A 20,707-nucleotide genomic window follows, 5' to 3' on the forward strand; every position below is an offset into this window, starting at 1 on the left:
TCCTTCAACTCCCTGGGCCTGTCCTGAACCATGGTTAGCTAGCTCTTAGAACAAGCAGCCGATTTTATTTTATTTTATTTTATTTTATTTTATTTTATTTTATTTTATTTTATTTTATTTTATTTTATTTTATTTTATTTTATTTTATTTTATTTTATTTTATTTTATTTTATTTTATTTTATTTTATTTTATTTTATTTTATTTTTTTATTTTTTATATTTATATTTTCTATTTCATATTTTATATTTTATATTTTATATTTTTATTTTATTATATTCTATATTTTATATTTTATTTTATATATTATATTTTATATATTGTATTTTATATTTTATATTTTATATTTTATATTTTATATTTTATATTTTATATTTTATATTTTATATTTTATATTTTATATTTTATATTTTATATTTTATATTTTATTTCATTTCATTTCATTTCTCTGAGCAGAGGGAAGCAGCCTGGCCTGAGAGAAAAATACTGGTGTGAATAAATTACCCCACACAGGAGCCACAGAGTTGGAATGGAAGCAGATACATGGGGTTTTTTGGTTTTTTTTGGGTTTTTTTGTTCTCTCCCTTGCATTTTGTTTTCACCCCTTATCAGTCTCTGTTCAGATTAACCAACCATCCCAAACTGTAAAGGAAACATTAGGCCTGGGGAGTAATATACTTGAAGTGTACTTTTAAAATCATATCCTAATGGTGGAGGAGATGTGTTTTTATCCACTCCTCAGTCAAGATACATTTTTTCTTTATAATGTGTTTCTTACCACTCTGTCCAGCTTGCAGGTGCCTTTAAGAGTTTATTCCAGCGTTTTTGAGGCCAACTTTGTCCCTGCTGTTACACAAATCATTGAAACTGCCTGATCCCTGCTCAGAGTAAAAGATCTGCATTAAGATTATGGGTTCAAGGTGTATTTCCTGGTTTCTTATTAGGTCCTTCCCAGATTTTCCCACTGCTGCTCAGCCTAGCTAGGCTATCATCTCCTCTTTTACCTTCTAATACCAAACTGGAATAATAACTGGAGAGAAAACAGAATTAACAAGTTTCCACGGGGCTACCAGTGACACATAATTTGAGGAGAACATTGCACTTTCCTGACACAGCAGTGATGGGCAGAACCAGATGAATTATCAGTGTCTGCTCCTGTTTTAGCTTCTTTCTCAAGACTTTTCTTTGCGAGTGGAACAAACCCTGAGTTCCCAGGATAAACAGGTGAGCACCAGCCAAACAAAACCTCCCTTATCACCTTCGGATTGTGGCCTGACTGAACAAACATCCTGGAGGGGGTTTTCTGAAGCTCTCTGCCTTCTCCTGACCTCCTGCCAGGGAATCTGGAGCAGGTTTGATATCGGTTTTTTGGGGAGTGGGTGTGCTCTGCTGCTGATTTCTCAGGGCAGCACAGCAAGGCTTTTTACACCACATTTTTTACTTTTACAGCTTTTTACATCCTGAGCTGAGCCGTGCCCTCAGAGGGATGGCTGGAGCACAGTGAAGGAGGCTTTCTTGAGGAGCAGAGATCAAAAGCATCAAGAAAGTTCCACTTTTCCCTGTAAAATTTGCCTCCTCCCAGCAGCTGCCTGCTGTGTGTGCCCCACGAGGTGCTGGGGGTGGGAGTGAGAGTGCAACAGCTGGTGGAAAACGGAGAGCACACACTCAGGTTGGAGGTGGTGGAGGGATCCCTCATGGCCTTTGAGGGGCTGGAGTGTGCCCAGGGCAGGGAACGGAGCTGGGAAGGGGCTGGAGAATTCCTGAGAGAGCTGGGAAAGGGGCTCAGCCTGGAGAAAAGGAGGTTCAGGGGGAATTTCTGGCTCTTCACAAGTCCCTGCCAGGAGGGGACAGCCGGGGGGGGTCTGGGCTCTGCTCCCAGGAACAGGGACAGGAGGAGAGGGAACGGCCTCAGGCTGGGCCAGGGGAGGCTCAGGGGGGACAGCAGGAGGGGATAAAAGGGCTGTGAACCATTGAAATGGGCTGCCTGAGGAAGTGATGGAATCCCTGTCCCTGGAAGAGCTCAGAAAGTGTGTGGATGTGGCACCTGGGACACAGGTCAGTGCTGGAGGAGTGGTTGGGCCTGATGATCTCAAAGGCCTCTCCAGCCTGAAATAACTCGGTGATTGTCTGAAGCCAGCCTCGAGGGCCAAGAGCAGGACCCCCACTCACTCAGACCTGGCTGAGGATGAATTTAGGAGCTGAACATGACCAGAGTGCCTTCATTTCCCGTCCTGCACGGCTCCGTGGAGCACCAGGGAGGGTTTTTGCAGGCCAGCTGCCTCCTGGCTCTTCAGGGATCCCTACCATCTCATCCTGAAATCCTGTATGAACACAGCTAATTGTGAGATTTTTACAGGGTACGTGGTGGTGCTTCCCTGTGTTACTGTCCAGCCCTTCTGAAATCCTTCTGCAGAGCCCCACACTCAAATTTAAGGGCATTATTCCTTGTAAATAACAAGTTTCAGCAAAACATTTCATTGTGGAATGAGCATCTTTGTGAGGTTTCACTTCATTCCTTGTGCTGCTGAGTTGAAGCTTAGACTGTTTTTAACACACCACCTGTTCCTTGGGCCATTAGAGAATTTCTTTATTATAATTTATAATTTGAGAATTGTATTATATATATATCAGTGCTATATTAAACAAGCCCATTATCATAAATTATATATTATTTATTATGCATTATATGTTAAGTATAATAAACCATAGCATTATATAGCAGTAATATAGATCTCTTATATATTATATAACTTATATAATACATAATGTATCCTGCAAAACACAAAATAAGTAATACATAACTTATTATAATATATAAATATAAAATATAAAATATATATGATTAATAATGATATTGCATAATGTATGATATACAGTGTCATAAATAGGATTCCATTTATTACAATGCAATAGATGTGTTTTTATATTATATATTGCCTTTTTCTTATTATTACATATTAATTAGTAATATATAACTAATATTACAGCATAATATTATGCATTTCTATAGCATGTGCAATATTTATAGCTGTCATATTTCGATATTAATTTTCTTTTACATGTAATTTGTAATGTACAATTTTATACAGAGTAGTAGGTAATATTCAGCATAAAATACATCATATATATATATATATCATAGTATATAATTTATATGGCATATATATGATGTATAGCAATGCAATATAAATGATGTTACCTGCCTTTTACACCCACGTTTGACATTTTGAACTTCTTTTTTGACTTTGTTCCTTCAGGTTAGTTTTCCAAATATTATCCAGTTAAGTGCTTACAGAGGTTTTGTTAAATCCCAGCTTTTGCACTTTTAGAACGTTGATCCCAAATTCTTCCTCTTGCAGGAAGGAGGTGTGGGAACAATGTGAGTGTAGGAGGGAATAAAAGTGTGAATGAGGTTGTGGTGAATAACTCTGCTGGGCCGTAGTCACTGTACAGTTATTTAATTTCCTGTGGTTTTCTTGGTTTCTTTATGAGTTTTTGTTTTTGTTTTTTATTTTTGGTTTGGTCGATCTGAAGGACAATTTCTTCAGGATGGAGAAGCAGCTCTAATCCATGAAATTAAAAATAATGTGCACAAATTACATGTGAATTGCACTCTCAGTAACCCATCTTCCTATAGGGAGCCTAATTTCTCCATGAACGAAGTCAAGATTATTTGTTTGATGTGTCTGAAGCAAAAAATAATCTTGGAGTGATTCTGGGGGCCTTTCAATCCCATCCCTTAAAAATTACACGACATCCACGTTCCACAGCCCATTCCTGTTTCTGTACTTTTCCATGCAGGAAAGAGGGGGTGATGTTCCTGCTGTTTAATTGTGAGTTTGATCCTTGTTCTCAGAAGCCACCACGAGCTCCGTGACTCGGTGGCACGCGGGGCGGACGGAATCTAATCCTGTACAAATATTTTAAAAGTTTTTAAAAGTCGCCCCTGTTCCATAAGGGCGATTCCCTGGGGGGGAGCAGAGCCTCTGAGGGCAGGAGTTAATTCAGAGCCAGGCCAGAGCAGCTGAGTTTTCCTGTCCCCCAGCACTGCTGAAATGTTGATTGATTCAGGAGCTGCTCTGGAAAGTGACGGTGTTGACGTTAGGGGAAAAAAAGAAATAAAATAAAATATGGGATTACTCGCTCTTGGTGAAATACACAGAGAAGGGAACCCCACAGCAAGGTCTAATCCCTGATGAGATGTCACAGAGGGGGATTGCTGAGGGGGGAACTGTGCCTGAAGGGTTTTTTTTGGGTGGATTTGTAGTGCTTGTCCTTGCTTGGAGCTCGCTGGGGCTCCTCAGGGCGGAGGGAAGAGCACGGAGACCTCATGCTCCAGGTGGAGCCTTTTTTTGGGTTAAATCACCCAAAAAACCTGCCTGGGGATGCTCTGCACCCTGGGTACACTCCGAAAAACTGCTGGGAACCAACAGGGGAGTGATTTGGGCAAGAATGAACTGGAAACTTTTCCACCCACCACTTGGTCAATACCAACACAATTTGCTCCTTTTCTGCTTAACACCACAGCAGTGCCCCAGATCTCACCATGGTGGCATCAGAGAGGAGCAGAAATGCAATTATCTTGGAGAAAAATTCAGATTTAATCTTCACAAGGCGCACTTTCAGTGTTAAAAAGAGGTTAGTGTTAATAAAAAAAAAATAAAATCCTTAGTGTGCTGGAGGCACCTGGCCTGCGCTCTTCAATAAAAAAATGCTCTTTCATGAAAACAATACTGTTTTCAGAGTTCAAAATAATTTTTATTCCTAATAAAAAGTTAAGTTTCATTTATAGTGACCTACTGCAAGGGAGCATTGATAATTTTTGCCATAATGTGTGGAAATTAAAAGGGATTAGAATGTAATTTTTAATACTGAATCACAATTTATAATTTAAGTTTCAGCAGAAATGTGAAAAAAATTTCAAAAGGCCAATGCTTTGCAGCAGAAGGGTAAGTTCTGCTGCAAAAAAAATAAATTATTTTAATTTTTTTCATTAAGAAAAAAGCAAATACAAACCTGCCCTTCCACACATATTGCCACAAATACTGGGAAATATTATCCCTAAGGTCTGGCTTTTTTGGTGTATTGTTGTCCCTGGGCAGAAAAATCAACCATAAAATCAACCATTGCCATAAGCAAACTGTAGCATCTTTTAATTCTTAGTTATTTCTGCAGTGCTTTAGGACTGTGCCTGGAAGGACCTCTGCTTCTCAAAATGTTACATATAAAAAATCAGAAGAAATCCTGCCTAAATTTCTAACATTTCACTGGTTTTGTAGTGATTCCATTTCTTAAATTTTAAGCATTTAAGTCTTGAACTCAGGACTGGGGGACACTTCTGGTGAAATGGGTGAGTTTTTGTTGATTTCCTTGCTGCAGGGCTTACCCGAGGTGAGAACTCAACTTCATTTAGTGTTGGACACCTCCCCTCCCTGCTGCTTATTGTTTGTTTGTGGTGTTTTGGTTTTCATCTAATTTATTTATTTATGCATTTATTAATAGCCTCAGACTGGAACTCCCTGCATCTTTTATCTCCTCTTTTGGAAACACCTTCACAGTAGGAAACTCCCAAGCCCAGTGGTTTTCAGCATGGGCTTTTTTATTAATTAATATAATTAATTTCAGAATTATCCATGTTTTAAGCCTGGATAATTCTGCTGAATGAGAAAAGTCACAGGTGGGAATATGCTGTGTTTCTTTTATGCTGGAGATGAGGGGCTTCTGAAAGTGGAGGGGGAAAAAAAGTGACAGAAACAGAGTATTTATCTATTTTCCTTTCAAAAGTGCCTCCTGACATTTCAGGGGCAGCAGAATGACTCTGCTGCATTTATGGGTTTAATGTGGCAGTTTCCACCTGAACGAGCTTTTCCCAATAGGAAATACAAATAAATCATGTTAACCCAGCCTGTCCCTCTCTTCTCCTGGCAAGATCTTTTGTTGCCCGAGATGAATTTACATCTGCAGCAGGTTTATGTGAAAAGTTAATATTAGCTGTTTCAGTGAGAAAAAAGGGGAAAAGATCTTGGTTGTGTAAGTTAACTGGCTACCCCAGCTATTTTATTGGCTCTTCTCTGCAAATGTTGTCTCAGTTATAACCCAAGGGCAGCACACCCACCAGTTAAAGCACATTCACTGTATCCTATCTATGCCTGCACATGGAATTCCTCGGGGATTTCTTTGAGAGGCAATGAAGAACTGGCAAACTCCACATTTCAAAGTGTTTGGTCCATGCAGAATGTAAACAGGTGAGGCACTGATCCATTTGCAGGGTTCCAAAAGCAATCCAGCTGATCCTTTGACTCATCTCCTTCAGACCGTTTGTGCTGTGTCCCATTTGTGGTATTGTGAAGTTCTAGAAGAATGGGTTATTGAAACTCTTCAAACTGTTTTTTAATCACATCTTATTCTGTCAGCAGACTGCCTATTTCAGTCTGCTTCTGCACATTTCAGTTCCATCATTGTTCCCAGAGCTCAAGTGGAAAAAAGCCAGGGATGGCTGAGAAACATGAAAGGAAAATATGAGCAAAATAATCATCCCAAGCCAAGTGTTGGTGGGAGGTGCCATGCATAATGGGGTAAGCCCACGTTCCTGCAATAAAACAATCACATGATAGAGGATAAAGAGGAGTCACAAATAATGGTGGGAAAGCCTTCTGCAAAGAACTTCAAGAACAAATGTAATTACCAAAGGAGTTGTTAATTGCGGGGAAAAGCACTTTGACCAGCCTTTCCTATGGTTTAGAATGTTTACCAATGGTGCAACTCATCAAGCCAGTGGGAACCAAAGGCTTTAAAAGTGTCAGCAGAGGGAGGGAGGGAGGGAGGGAGGGAGGGAGGGAGGGAGGGAGGGAGGGAGGGAGGGAGGGAGGGAGGGAGAAGCCTCTCTGTGTGCCTCCAAGGGCATTTCGGTGGTGCTGAACGACCCTCCTAATTCACCCAAGCCTGATTCATCTTGTGCCTGGAGCAATGTGTGATGTGACCTTGCCAGGCTGTGCTGCCGGTTATTGACACATGTATATAAAATATACCTGTAAAAAAACCCCTCTGTTGTGTCTGAAGCTGCCTCTCCTCAGTGCCGTGGGTCCAGCTGGTGTTTCCTCCCTGTTCCCAGCATCATCATCCATGTGGTCTGGTGGAAGGTGGTAGGGGGTGGAACAAGAGCAGATTTGGGGTCTCTCTCTCTCCAACCCATTCTCTATTCTATTCTATTCTATTCTATTCTATTCTATTCTATTCTATTCTATTCTATTCTATTCTATTCTATTCTATTCTATTCTATTCTATTCTATTCTATTCTATTCTATTCTATTCTATTCTATTCTATTCTATTCTATTCTATTCTATTCTATTCTATTCCATTCCATTCCATTCCATTCCATTCCATTCCATTCCATTCCATTCCATTCCATTCCATCCCATCCCATCCCATCCCACCCCATCCCACCCCATCCCACCCCATCCCACCCCATCCTATTTCCATTTCCATTTCCATTTCCATTTCCATTTCTCTTTTTTTCTATTTCTATTCCGTCCCATCCCATCCTGAAACCTGCCTGACAAAAAGCACTCCCTACATCCATTTTGCAAATCCCTGCACCATTCCATCACCTTAAAAAACCCGTGGTGATATGGTCAGGGCTAAGCTAGTTGTTACCAGACAGAAAATGTATTTTTATATCTGTCATAGTGTCACAAGGATATATCACCATCCTTGCAAGTCTCAAGATAAATCAGAATATTTCTTGTTTTTATTTTTAGCTGTAACAGTCTGGAATATTCCCTGCTGTAAAGTGGTGAAAAAGGAAGTGAAGTCACAAAAGATTGTAAGGCATATGAAATCAGATCTGGGGAAGATCTCTTTGAAGAAATATAGACTAATTGGGCAGAAAAATGCTGTTCCTGGTCCCAGTGACTAGAAATCTGGAAAATCTATCATGCATAGAACTCCATCTTCTTTCAGAAATGGTATGTAATCCCGATTTAGATATATAAATTCTGTGTAATATCTGAATGGACGAGGTCAGCATTTCCATGGGTGAATTGCCCTACAGAGCTTGGGGCCTATTTCTGTGCTAAACTTCATATCCTTTTACAGTCCTGTCCTAGGACTGCCTGTACAGAAAGCTCATTGTTCGCAAGCTGCAAAGAGAAGCCCACTCCTTCACGAAACAAAACAGCTTTTAGCTCTGTGGCACATCCCTCAGCAGCAGCATGTCCACAGCGTGGCAATTCATCACCGAGAAATGGCAAGTGGACCTGGGGACTCGACAGCAGTGTCCTCTGCACAGACCCGGTTTCGCAAATCGCTCTTTCCCCCGCCAAAAGAAAAAGTTGAAAAAGCCCCTTGTGGCTCCTTGCAAGGGACCCTGCCCACTGCAGCCAGCTTCCAGACAGCTGCCAGTGTTTATCTCACTGAGCCCCTCATTTCATCTTTCTGTGCAATCAGACGAGGAGGGGGAGAAAGACACACACATAACTTTACGAGCACTGAGCCCACACCAGCGACATTTGATATTTTGGCAGCGAGCTTTCTATTTTCCAGCTGTGCCAAGTCAAGGAACATGCTAGGAAAAGAAACTAGTGCATAATTAAGTCTTCCTTTTTTTTTTTTCTTTTCTTTTTTTTTTTTTTTCCCTTGGAGACTTCTCAGTTGACTTTTATTCTTCTTCTCCTCTCTCTTTTTGTCTCTGTTTTGAGAATTTGCTTTCTTTTTAGTATTTTTCAAGGGAGTTTCCTCACCAAACAGGTTTGTTTAAGTTCTCACCGTTCTCCTGATTACTAATGAAACAACTCAGCCAGAAGAAGAGTTATATTGTGGGGAAAAGGGAAGTGAGGATGCAGCACTAATTTTTATTTTATTACTATTGATGATATGTTGTCAGTGTTGTTACATGACTCCTGCTCTTGGTGCCATTACAGTAATTTCACCTCCCCCTTGCTTCCTGCTCCTGGTTATGGTCTGTGTCCTTTTCTCTGTCCCTTAGGTGAGATTTTCCTCCTGTCATCCCAATATCCATCCTCTTTAAAATGTGATTTGTTTGGCTCTTTGGGCAGACAAGAGAAGTTACTGTACGAAAAGACAAAAAAGGTGTTAATAACAGAAGTTCTTGGGCTGTGCCCTGCCTTGATTGTGAGATCTTTCCTTTCAAACACTGCTGAATCCAGATCAGGGGGCATCCTGAAATCTAATTATTAATAGAGGAACTTCTAGGGCACGACTGCAAACCTCTCAGTGGAAGGTCCAACATCACTGTGATCTTGAGGAACAAGGATACACACCTGCGTTATTTTCCTTTCCTGTCCACCATGCTGGGGAATTGTTATGTCTACTCATTTAGAGGAAAAATACCAGTTTTCACTACCTGTGAGTGTAAGTTCTGGACGTTTTTTTATTGCTGAGCTCACCCAGAGCCTTCTCCTGCCCCCGGTGTGGCCGTGCCGGGAGGGGCTGGGGGAGCTCGGGGGGACACAGCCAGGACAGGCCACCGGAACGGAGCACAGCCCTGCTCCACAGCGTTCGGCACTAATCACCCATTGCTAATTACTGATCACACGGTTTGGGAGTGGGAAGGGGAGCGGGGAGGAAGGGGATGAGGGCAGGGCTGGTGTTTGTCTCCCCAAGGCACAGGTGAGGGGGCCCTGCCCTCCGGGAGGTGCTGGAGGGGAGGCAGGGAAAGAATTCCTTGTCTGGCTTTGCTCGTGTGCCTGGCTCTTGCCTTCCCTGCTCAGCTGGCTTTGCCTCGGCCAGTTTTGGTAAAAAGTTCTCGTTTCACCCACCCAGTTCTGGAGAGGAGATGTCCAGCTGCTGATACAGAGGTGGAGTGAAATGAAAAAGTGAGATAAAAAAGGGGTTGTTTGTGATTCAGCATGTTGGGGTCAGAGATGCAAGATATATACCTTTATCTGTGATGCCTAACTCTGACCCCCAAGAAAGCACCGAGTTTTACACAGCACCATGTTTAGCAACTGTTAGAGTTAAGTAGAGAAAACTGAAAATGTAAGTGTGTAAATTAGAGAGTTTTCCTAAGTCACTGGATGAGAAAGTAAAAGTTTAAATTTGTTTAAGAAATAAGAGGCAAGATGGAGGAATTGGGGAGTTGTCTCTTATCCTTCTTCTTCCTTCTTCATCTTCTTCTCGAGGTTTTTGGGTGGCAGTGAGTGATTGGGCAGAGAATGCTGCAGTGCAGCTCACAGGTGAAGGATCATTGGGTCACTAAGAAGAATAAATTACCTGGAATCTGTTAATTGGGTAAATGGAGATATAAAAGACCTTGCAGAAGATCTTTGTTGGCCATTTTGCACCTTTTCTATCTTAGTGCACTCAGCTCCTTGTACCCTGTGCCCATGAAATGCAGATAAAAGGAGAATAAACAGCCAAGTCTGAACAGGAGAAAACTGCCTCTCTCTCATCAATCCCAGTCCAAGGGGGAAAAGAACCCAACCACAAGTGTCCCATCAGGACATCAGCTCTGTGCCCTCCTCCCACAGTAGCATCAAGGAGGCTCTGGATCAATTAATGTGAATGCTGTTAATTAATCACCAAGCTTAGTCATAGTTTAGAGTTCTGTTGGGGAATCTCTGGTTCTTCTACTCGTGGGAATAGAACCATGTCATCATACAAGTGCCAAAAGCTGGTTTTCACGGGATGGACTTGCAGGCAAATCCAGCTGATAAATTAGCTAAGAAAAGGAATGTTTTCTTAAACTTCGAAATACATTAAGCAAATTTTTTAAAAGTTTCAAAGCATATTGTCCTTTAAAAATAAAGCCTTTGGGGTTTTTTTTTCTGTTTTGTCTTGGTTTTTTACTCTTTTTTTTTTTTTTTTCCCTAATTGTATAAGTTCAGAAGATGAAAAGATCTGAGCTAAATGAAAGAGGTGTCTTGTCTCAAAATGTAAAGTTTTTGGAGTGATCTTTAAAAAACAGAAAATGCCTGGAGACCTGTCTTTTCAACCTAAGCATGTCTTCTTCCTCTTTTAAAAAAAGCTGTTCATGGAAAGACAAGAATTGTTTTTCCCCAGGTGTAATTAGGATCTCCTGTGCTCTCATCCACACTAAAAGCTGTCTTTGTCTCACATCTTCCTGAACACAAAGCCAAGAGACTAAAAAGAGAACCCATTGCAAAACAGCTGCTTTGTTGGGCTAAACTTTCTAATGCTTAGGAAAAAAAATAAAAATAAAAATGTTAGGGAGATATTTTGATACAGATCCTGAAAGTTGTTGAGGAGAATATTGAAGTTTCCCTACTTTGCAAAATTTAGCTGTAAATGTTCAGTCAGTTGCTCTGTTACTGCCTTGTGACTCCTGCCCTCATACTCAGATAAGAGTTTTTCTTGGGATTCCAGGAAGAAAGGGCTGCCAAGCGCTCAAATCTGATTTTTACAGCCACGTTTAGACTGAGGCTGGTTTTTGCAGAGGTGCCTAGTGGATCCAGATGCTTCTTTTCAAGAAAAGCGACCATTAACTTGGAATTACCAGATAAAATGTTTTCACTCCATTCAAAAATAACATCTTTTTCTATATTCAAAGTATCAGGGAAGAGTCTGGTGCTGCTAATTTTGTTTCCTTCATTTGTTTTATGTGTTTGGTACAAGGAAGAGGCAGCACAGGCTGGAGAGGCAGCTTCATTCGGCTCAGACAATGAACAACGGGGAGGAGGAATGCATCCACAAAACCAGTCAGGAGAGGCATTTCTGCCCACCAGAGGAGAATTCCTCCTGGCCAGCTGTGATATCACTTAACAATGACAGCTCTCTGGTGCAGCATGTGTTTCCAATGCCCGATGTGCAGCCGCTCCACCAGATCATCATTTAAAGCCACATCCCGCCCTCCCCGTGGTGGTTCCTCTGACACCACCGAGGTGAATGGCTTTGTGTCCCCCCCAGAGAGAATTCCCAAAACCTTGGACCCATCCCTGGCCAGCAAGAGCTGGGGATAAGCTTTCTCCATGGGTGGCCTGGAGGAGTGGACACCTCTCTTTGAAGTGGCCACCTTTGGTGGCCAGGTGTCCCACGAGACCGCAGCTCCCCAGGTCCCCCCCCCGAGGTTTCTGCCCTGGAAGCATCACAGATACCTTGCTGACAAGGTTTTGCAGGGGCTGCTTTGGGAATGGAGGGGACTGGAGACGTTCCCATGAACTTTGCTGGCCCTTCCTCTGCCCACCCCCCTGAGAGCTCGGCCCCAGAGCAGGCAGCATGTGTCTGATGAAAAGCCACTGATGTGTGTGCTCATCCTGCACTGAGTGAGGCGTAGCTGGATATTTACATGGCTCAAGGAATGCTTGGTCTTTCTCAGGGCCAAGAAAAATAAAGTCACCAGCCACCCCCCATAATGAAAAATGAGGTGCTGCTCCCAGCCATCTGCAGCAAGCTTGGCTTGATTGTTTGTTTGTTTTATTTTATATTTTTTTTTTTTTTAATAACCTTCTAAAGCTTGGCTCAGATTATTTTGCTTCCAAAGCCTTTGCCCCTAAAGAAGCAAATGACCCTTTTTTTTTCATTCTTTCCCAAAGAAAGACATGTGTGGAGGGACATCTCTGCCTGTTTTATGAAGAACATGGCACATGAGAAAGCAGGATGGTCTGGGACAGCTGGAACTACAGGCTGGCAGCAGGAGGTGCAAAGAGGAGTATTGTCTTTGTCTAAAAAAAATTGAAAGCTGGAAGAAATTTTATCCTTACATTGAAAACAGCATCATCCAAGGAGTTTGCAGCGTTAATTAAACCACTTATCCCTTAAATACAATTTCTTACATTTTGGGTCCCGGGCAAGGGACATCAGCACAAGTCTGATTCTTGCCCTGAGCACGAACAGGTGAGGGATTGTCATTTAGGAAAGCCTTGGACAAGGGTGAGGGGGAAGGAAGGACAAATCCTAATCCATAATATCATCCCACAGCATTAATCACCACAAGCCACTCTTTGCTGGGAGATCAGCCCGCAGGAAGGAACCCCACCTGCCAAACACAGAGTGATCTGTGAGCACCAGGATAATCACTGCTGGCTGTGCCCACAGAGATGGAGCTGTTTCTGGGTGAGATAAAGCCTTTTCCAGCACAGCAGCTCCTGTCTGGCATTGGCAGGGTCAGATGATCCATGAATGGGTATGAAAATCCCTGTTGCAAACAACGGTGGAAGAAAAATGACCCCACTGATCTGAGAGATTTTAAATTCAGGGTGTGTATAATCCTGTGGCACCTGCTGAGGCGAATAGGGAAAGGCTCTCGAGAAGTTAAAGCTTTAAAACCATTTGCATTTATAAAAGTGGAGTGTTTTGCTGCAGGTTTGATCCACATCTGCAGGTGTCCAGCTGTGTTCTGCTACCACGGCCCCCTGCACCTCATGGCACCAAAGTTCCTCCTGAACAGGAGGAAAAACTCTGGTGCTGTAGGAAATTTGTGCATGGAAAGGAGCCCAGGAGATGAGAGGGATGACAACTCCCACCATGACAGATGTTCACACTGCTTGAAAAGGAAGGAAAAATTCATTAGGAGTTCAAACCACCTGCCTGTAGGTTAATTCCTGGTCAACTCCAGTGAGTGCTTGGTGCTCTGAGATGTGAAGCTTGATGTAATTCCCCAAAAAAGCAAATTCCCTGAGCAATATAGATGCTGTGCAAAACCCTAAAGCATAATTAGGCTTGTCCCCAAACAGGGCCTGAGCATATCTTGGGGTAGTCAAAAGAAAAAATTCACTGAATCAACTGAAACATGTGAAACAACTACCCAAGAGATGGTGGATTTGTCTTCACTCTGAGTGTTTAAGGCAAACCAGAGACAATATTCTCCAGGGAATCACAGACAGCTGGAAGACACAGAGGTGTTTTAATGGTCTGCCTCTTCCTAGAGAAGATCACAGGCATGGAAAGGTTTAGGTTGGGAGAAACATTAAAACACATCCCATTCCAGCCCTGCCTTGGGCATGGACACCTTACACTAAACCAGCCTTGGACACTGCCAGGGATGGGGTAAGATGATGTTTTTACTAAAATCTCCGTTTTTCTCCCATCAGTCATGCCAGAGTCACTTTGAGAAGGGGAATTAAGTAGAACCGAACTGTTCATCGCAAGACTTCTGACTGGAACAGGCAGAAAAGTCCCTCCCAGAGACCTCTCTGACTTTCTACCATGTTTTTGGGGTTGATCAATAGAAAATACATGACCTGACTGGATACAAGGGCGGCATGAGACACGTGTGGGATCTTCCATCGTGAGCCCTGCATCATGGTTGTGTTCAGAGGGCATGGGAACCTTAAAGCATCTCTTGGGGACACCTCCTCTTTGCCTACGACCCCCTCAGAAGTGTTTTTAATTGATTTTGGGAGTCTGTGCTCTGGGCTCCATCAGTCACAGCATCATAAGGGTTTTAGTTGTAAGAATTTACTGTAAGGGTATTCCAAGTGTTGCTATAAAATAGGAGATTTATCCCCATCTGAAGTCAAACGAGGGTTAAATTTTAAATGCCCTTCTCTTAGCAAACATAAGCCTGCTGGGTTGGTGTAAAGTACAGATACAAGGCAGCATTTTTTGGTGCATGAGCAGAGCATATGCACATTAAAAAGTACACTCAGATACTAAATATGTTGCATTATTTTAATAAACTGATGTAGAAGGGGTTGAAATGGGTTGCCAGACTTAGAAATGATGAACCCATCTGCTTTGCTGAGGGCTCCTCTGTGCTGGGAGTGGAGGAGGCAAGGCAGGAGGCAGAACATGAAGTCTGCAAAAGGCATTACAAGGTTTCTGTTTCCTTTGTCATGGGTCTGCTCAATAATATTTATCCACTTTTCTTCTTGCTATCACAAAGCGGAAATTATGGAAATAGAGGGAAATTAGAGGTACCAGGTTTCTAAATTAGTAATTTAGATTAGTAGTACATGAAATGATTAGTAACACATGAAATTAAGTGCAATGATGAGTCAGGCTGTGTGAAATAAGGGTATAATTCCTGATGGAGTAGTTCAGAGATGCAAGAATTAACTGCTTGGTTTAATTGTTGCTAGCATAGCCAAGAAGTGGTGAATCCCACTTTTCACTCTTCTTCACAGCCTGGTGGCTTGTCCACAGGAGACACAGAATCACAGAAAGCTTTGGGCTGGGAGGAACCTTAAAGATTGGAGTTCTGGTCCATCTGTGAGATATCCTGGCACTGGAGGGGTTTCTGCACAGCCCAGGGCTGCTGAGGGGAGCTTGGCCAAGGGCTGAGACCCTCTCAGTGCAGAATAAACAGTGACAAATCCAGGGCTGCCAGCCACAGGAGCAGCTGGATGGCAGGGAGAATACCCCTGGTCTTTGTTCAAACCGTTTACATCAGGATTTCACCTTTGACTCATCCTTACTAACTTGGAGAATTCACCTCTTACCACAATGGGCAATGCCCACTGAAGAAAAATTCTCTGATGAGAGTCTGAGCGAGCTTCTGGTTGCACTCAATACGGTTTTTTCTCTCTCCTCACATGTTTTATTTCCAAGCACAGCACAGCTCTTCCAGCAAGTTATGGAGAGAAATACAGGGGTATTTGTTCTTTGGGTTGTTGTGTCTCCAAGCCCAGCAACCCGGACTCGTCCCACACCTTCTGCCACAGAACCTGCCAGCCTGCAGATGAATCGAGGCATTTCTTTCCCTTCCTGCAACTTCTTGGCCCAGAATTTCCCAGGCCTGCCTCTCTTCCCCAAATGTGAGTGTTTCGTAATAGCATCTGGTGTATGAAAAATGGAGATAAAGCTCCATTTGTGCGGAGCAAGAACAATAAACGGATGTCACGATCTGTGTAATGCTGAAGGCTTTAATTGCACCCCTTCCCTTAAAGAGGGAGGGGAGCTGGTTGTGATAGCAGGCTGTTTATCTCACATTTGTCAGCAATTAGCCTGAGAAGGTGCTTGTCCCGACGATTTTCTGAGCAGCAGCAAGGGTGCAAGGAGAAGTGTTTGGTCACGGTGCATTTTCTCACTGCTGCTAATCCCCTCCCTTGGATTGATTATTGGCCACATGGATTGTTACCAGGGGGGGATTATCCACGGCACTGATAACAAAAGGCAGAGGGGATCTGGTTTGTCTCTTGCTTGATTTACAGAGGAGGGTGAAGCTGGGAGGGAGGGAAGGAGGAGAAGTGTGGATGTGCTTCATTGGGAGTGTACACTGCAACCTCAGCTGCTCCATCTGTCATTAATCCAAGCAGGGTCCACCCAGCATCCAGAGCTGTCCTTGCTAAAGACACATGCAACCACAGAAGAAAAGACCCCTGGAAAAAAAAAAACAAACAACCAAAACCCACCAAAAAACAAAACAAAAAAAAGCTTAAAATATTTTTTTTCCCTTAAATTTCTTAATTGTGGTGTTGGCTCTGCTGACTGGGAAGCTGACAGACTGTAAAAGGGTTTTCAGAAGCCAGGAAAGCTGTAGGGAGACAGGTGATGTTTTGAAGATGAAGTGTTTTGAGCTCCCTCAAGCTCCTGAATCATAAGGACAGGGTATCAGGTCTCCTTTCTCCCCTGTCTGTGTTTTACCCTGACAGGACCTCGCTGATGGGCAGCACTGGGTGTTTTCCACTTGCTCTAAAAGCCACTTGTCTGACACAGCTGAAAATATTTACAAATTCGAGGACACTGTGTCTTAAGTCAACTGATGAGTTATTACAGGTGACATCAGTGTCAGTTTGCTTTTTTGAGGGGGAAAAAAAGAATCAATGTGAAATTGTGTTGTACCAAACCTTTGAATGAGTCAAAGTTCCAAAGTGTCAAGTGCTTTCATTCTTTCCAAAAGCAACTCTGAAGAGAAGCTCACTGCTCCTAAGGTTTGGGTGAGCTATTTTAAAGAAAATGAAGAATAATCTTGATTAATGCTAAGGAAATAATTAGTGATGAGCCAACACACTAAATAATAACATCAGAACAGATGAAAAGGTTTCTTTATAGTTTACTTCAAGTGACAGAAAGTGTATGACAATTTTTCTGGAGGTCTTTTGCTAAAACATGTTTATCTAAACCAGTTTTTTAAAACCTGTTTTCTAAAACAGTTAATTTTGAAAGGGCAGATTTAAAGAGTTCAGAACTGAGATCAGATCTATAAATTAGAGTGATAAAATAATGGGAATCACCCTTTTGACAATGCACTTACAGACCACAATCATTCAGGCTTAGCACCTGGTTTATAAATTCTGGGTTGTGAATTTGGTTTACAAGTCGATATTTTGGTCTCATGTGCCACTTTGGAATCAAAGCTGCCACTTTGAGAAGTTTTAGTGATGCCTTCTGTCACAGGTGAGTGAGAAGCTGAGACACAAACAAAAAGTGTTTGAGGGAGCCCAGGCTGAAAGCTGTGTGGACAGATCAGCTGATGAAAACTTCCTTGTTTTATGTAGGGAATGCTGGGGTTTGTTGATTGAATTTGTGCCAGCAGCAGAGGTGAGGAAACCTATTTTCCTTTTCTCATGCAAATGCTCTTGTGTGTGAAATTTGACAGAGTAACAATGCTGCAGCTCTCAGAAATTGCTGCTCACTTGAATAAATCAGTAACTGAATTAAACCTACTGCAAGTAGTTGCCAAGTAAATTACTCACAAAATTCATGTGACTGCACACTCCAGGAGTTCTTATTTTCACCTTGCTTCTGTTTGCAGTTGCTGCTGCAGGCCTTTTGCTTGGTTAGAGATGAGGACATTTTTATATCCCCTTATTCCTGTTATACAACCAGAGTCAAGGGGTTAAAAAGTTTTTTACAGAAGAAGGGGAAAAACAAGAAAAGAGCTAATTGAATATGTCATATTCTGTATGAAACTGGTATCTGAATCATGGGTATTTGAGATGCAGTTGGGGAACAAAGAAGTGTTTGTGTAAGGGGATAAGTGGACATAATGGGGTGGAAATAAGAAATGGAGGGGTTGGGATGTTTGTCAAGGGAAAAAAAAAGCTTCCTAATGAGGTAAAATAGGCTGAAAAATAATCATTCACAGGAGGCATTGCTCAAGACAATTTAAATTGATGGGACAAAAAAGCCAAGAAACAACAGAGGGGACTCAGCTGATATTTTCTGTCTTTTTACATAAATCATTGAAGGGAAGGAAAGGAGGGAAATAAGGAGTGAGAATTTTTGAATGGAGACACCATAACCAGTATTTGTGCTCTCAAGGAGACCAAGATTCACCTACCAAAAGAAAAAACAAAAACCAAAAAGATTTTTAGGCAGGTGTGAGGACTTTGAGGACTTTGGCTTCCAGCATTGGTGTGAAGTGGTCATTTTTACATCCTGAGACTGCACATTTTGGCATCACCCTGCTGGATTCCCTGCAAGGGTGGAGGCTGAACTTGCATCCCCCTCCACAGGGACTGGTGGGAGATTTCTCCCTGAATCCTTCCCTGTCCCAGGAGTGCTGAGCTCCTCCTTCCCCTCAGCAGGGCTGAGAGCAGGGGATGCTCTCAGAGGAATCTCCTGGTGAAGGTTAAATCCTGGTCCTGCAGCTCCAGAGGGATGACTGCCCTCAGATCCAGAGGTGCCATTTCTGGACATTTCTGACAGTTTAGCAGGAATCAAAGCGTGGCCAGACCTGAGTGCAGAGGTGGGGAGTGGAGGGGAAGCTGCAGCTGAGTCTAGAGCAGAACAGAATCACTGGGTTGGAAGAGAACTGCAGGATCATCGAGTCCACCCCATGCCCTAACACCTCAACCAGACCACTGCCACATCCAATGTTTTTTTAACACACCCAGGGATGGGGACTCCACCACCTCCCCAGGCAGAACATCCCAGGTCTTTATCACCCTTTTTTTTTAGGAAAAAAGCTTTTTCCTGGCATCCAACCTGTATTTCCATGGCACAGCTTCAGGCTGTGTCCTCTCATTCTGTCAGTGCTGCCTGGAGAAAGAGACCGACCCCACCTGACTGAAACCTCCTTTCAGGGAGTGATAAACTCACCTGTGAGCCTCCTTTTCCTGTCTGCACAGGGCCAGGGCTCGGGGTGGGCTGAGGAGCACACAGTGAGCCTGGCTGCTCCAGCCAGGGTTGGGAGGGACTAAAATTCACCAAATTCAGTGAAGCTGTGCTGGGTGGTGGTGTTGTTTTTCTGCAGAAGGGGAAGTGAGAACTGTCCCACTGCATGGGCTCTGAGGGCTGTCCACACTGAACAAACCCAGGGGGTTTTGGGTTTCAGAGGGAGTTGCTCTGAAAGTTTGATGGACTGTGTGAAGTGACCCGTGTAATCCCTGCTGAACTTTTTCCTCCCCCCTCAGGCCAGAAAGGAAGTGAAGCTTCTGCTGTGCCTTTTTTATGTATTAACATGCAGCTATCTGTATTTCCTGACTGACACACCTGCATCAGCTCCAGCATTTCTTCTGTCTTGCTCCAGAAGTCCCTGTGGATGTCAGACACTGAATCCAGTAGGATTTGGCCACGTTACAGCCTCCTTCCTTCACAGATTTGGAACAATTCACAAAATCAAACACCACCACCAAAAAAGCCTATCATACACAAAAGCCTCCCTCATCTCTCCTCGAGCATCCTTGATCAGGCTTTCATGGATCACATTCCACGTCCCCACAAAGCCTGCAACCGTAATTTTGCCCCTCGTGTTTGGAGCACATGGGATTTGTGCAGACAGAGCCACACAATGTGCTGGAGAGCGGAGTGCCCAGAGCTCCAGCTGCACCACAATGGGTTTGTCAGAACAAAGAGGAGAGGCAGAGCTGGAGCCTGGGCACTTCCAGAGCTGCACAGTTCCTTTCATCCATACCCAGGAATTTCAGCATGGGAATAATGCCAGGGGTGAGCCAGGTGCAGGTGTTCTGTTCTCTTGGGTGCTTTGGGCACTGAAGTGTGAGAATAGGAAAGGAGCTAATTAGAAAACAACAATTAAGCGATCCAAAAACTTATCATTTCCAGTGACACATCTGGAAGAGACTGTAGCATTGTCACTCTTTCTTGTTTTCATTACATTCTTCAGGAAAAAAGTTTCCTCTTATAAATTTACTATTCACTGAAAAAGATTCTGAAGAGCTGGCAAGAAGTGTCCTATCACAACTATATTTACATTATATATATAATACATAATACATAATACATAATACATAATACATAATATATGATATATAATACATAATAATATATAATATATAATATATAATATATAATATATAATACATAATACATAATACATAACATATAATATATAATATATAATATATATTATATAATATATAATATATCATATATTATATATTATACATTATATATTATATATTATACATTATATATTATATATTATATATTATATATTATATATTATATATTATATATTATATATTATATATTATATATTATATATTATATATTATATATTATATATTATATATTATACATTATATATTATACATTATATATTATATATTATATATAATATATTATATATTATATATAATATATTATACATTATATATTATACATTATATATTATATATTATATATTATATATATATATATATAATTAATAATTTTATTACAATCCATTTTCAATGTACATTTCAGTCTCAATGATTAGGAAGGAACACTTTTATTTCTACCTCTTGACCTTTGGATGAATATATGAATTTCTGGTTCTGAATTTTTTTGCTCTTTATTTGAATTGGGTGGGAAGAAGGGGGAAATTTTGGCTCCCTCTTTACCACATATATTTTTGTGGTGGCACAGAGCTTGTTGAAGGCATTTCAGCAGGAGATCCATGACTATTT

The 20,707-nt window shown here is 41.9% G+C and overlaps 2 long non-coding RNA genes across 3 annotated transcripts; one reads left to right on the plus strand and one right to left on the minus strand.

Moving 5' to 3' along the window:
- The first annotated feature begins 1,888 nt into the window (after window positions 1–1,888).
- LOC111941696 (uncharacterized) lies at window positions 1,889–4,691 on the plus strand. The gene is made up of 3 exons (XR_002870213.2): window positions 1,889–2,355; window positions 3,358–3,416; window positions 4,526–4,691. It is a non-coding gene; the product is annotated as an uncharacterized LOC111941696 (long non-coding RNA).
- Window positions 4,692–12,650: 7,959 nt separating this feature from the next.
- Window positions 12,651–19,017, minus strand: LOC111942703 (uncharacterized). Of its 2 annotated transcripts, XR_002870683.2 has the most exons (4): window positions 18,900–19,017; window positions 17,552–17,669; window positions 16,703–16,797; window positions 12,651–16,234 (listed from the first exon to the last, which is right to left on the minus strand). It is a non-coding gene; the product is annotated as an uncharacterized LOC111942703 (long non-coding RNA). The 2 variants fall into 2 exon arrangements; XR_015280594.1 differs by having other exon boundaries at window positions 12,651–16,797.
- Between the last annotated feature and the right edge of the window lie 1,690 nt (window positions 19,018–20,707).

The sequence above is a fragment of the Cyanistes caeruleus genome, chromosome Z (assembly GCF_971803275.1).
Source record: "Cyanistes caeruleus chromosome Z, bCyaCae1.hap1.1, whole genome shotgun sequence".
Taxonomy (NCBI): domain Eukaryota; kingdom Metazoa; phylum Chordata; class Aves; order Passeriformes; family Paridae; genus Cyanistes; species Cyanistes caeruleus.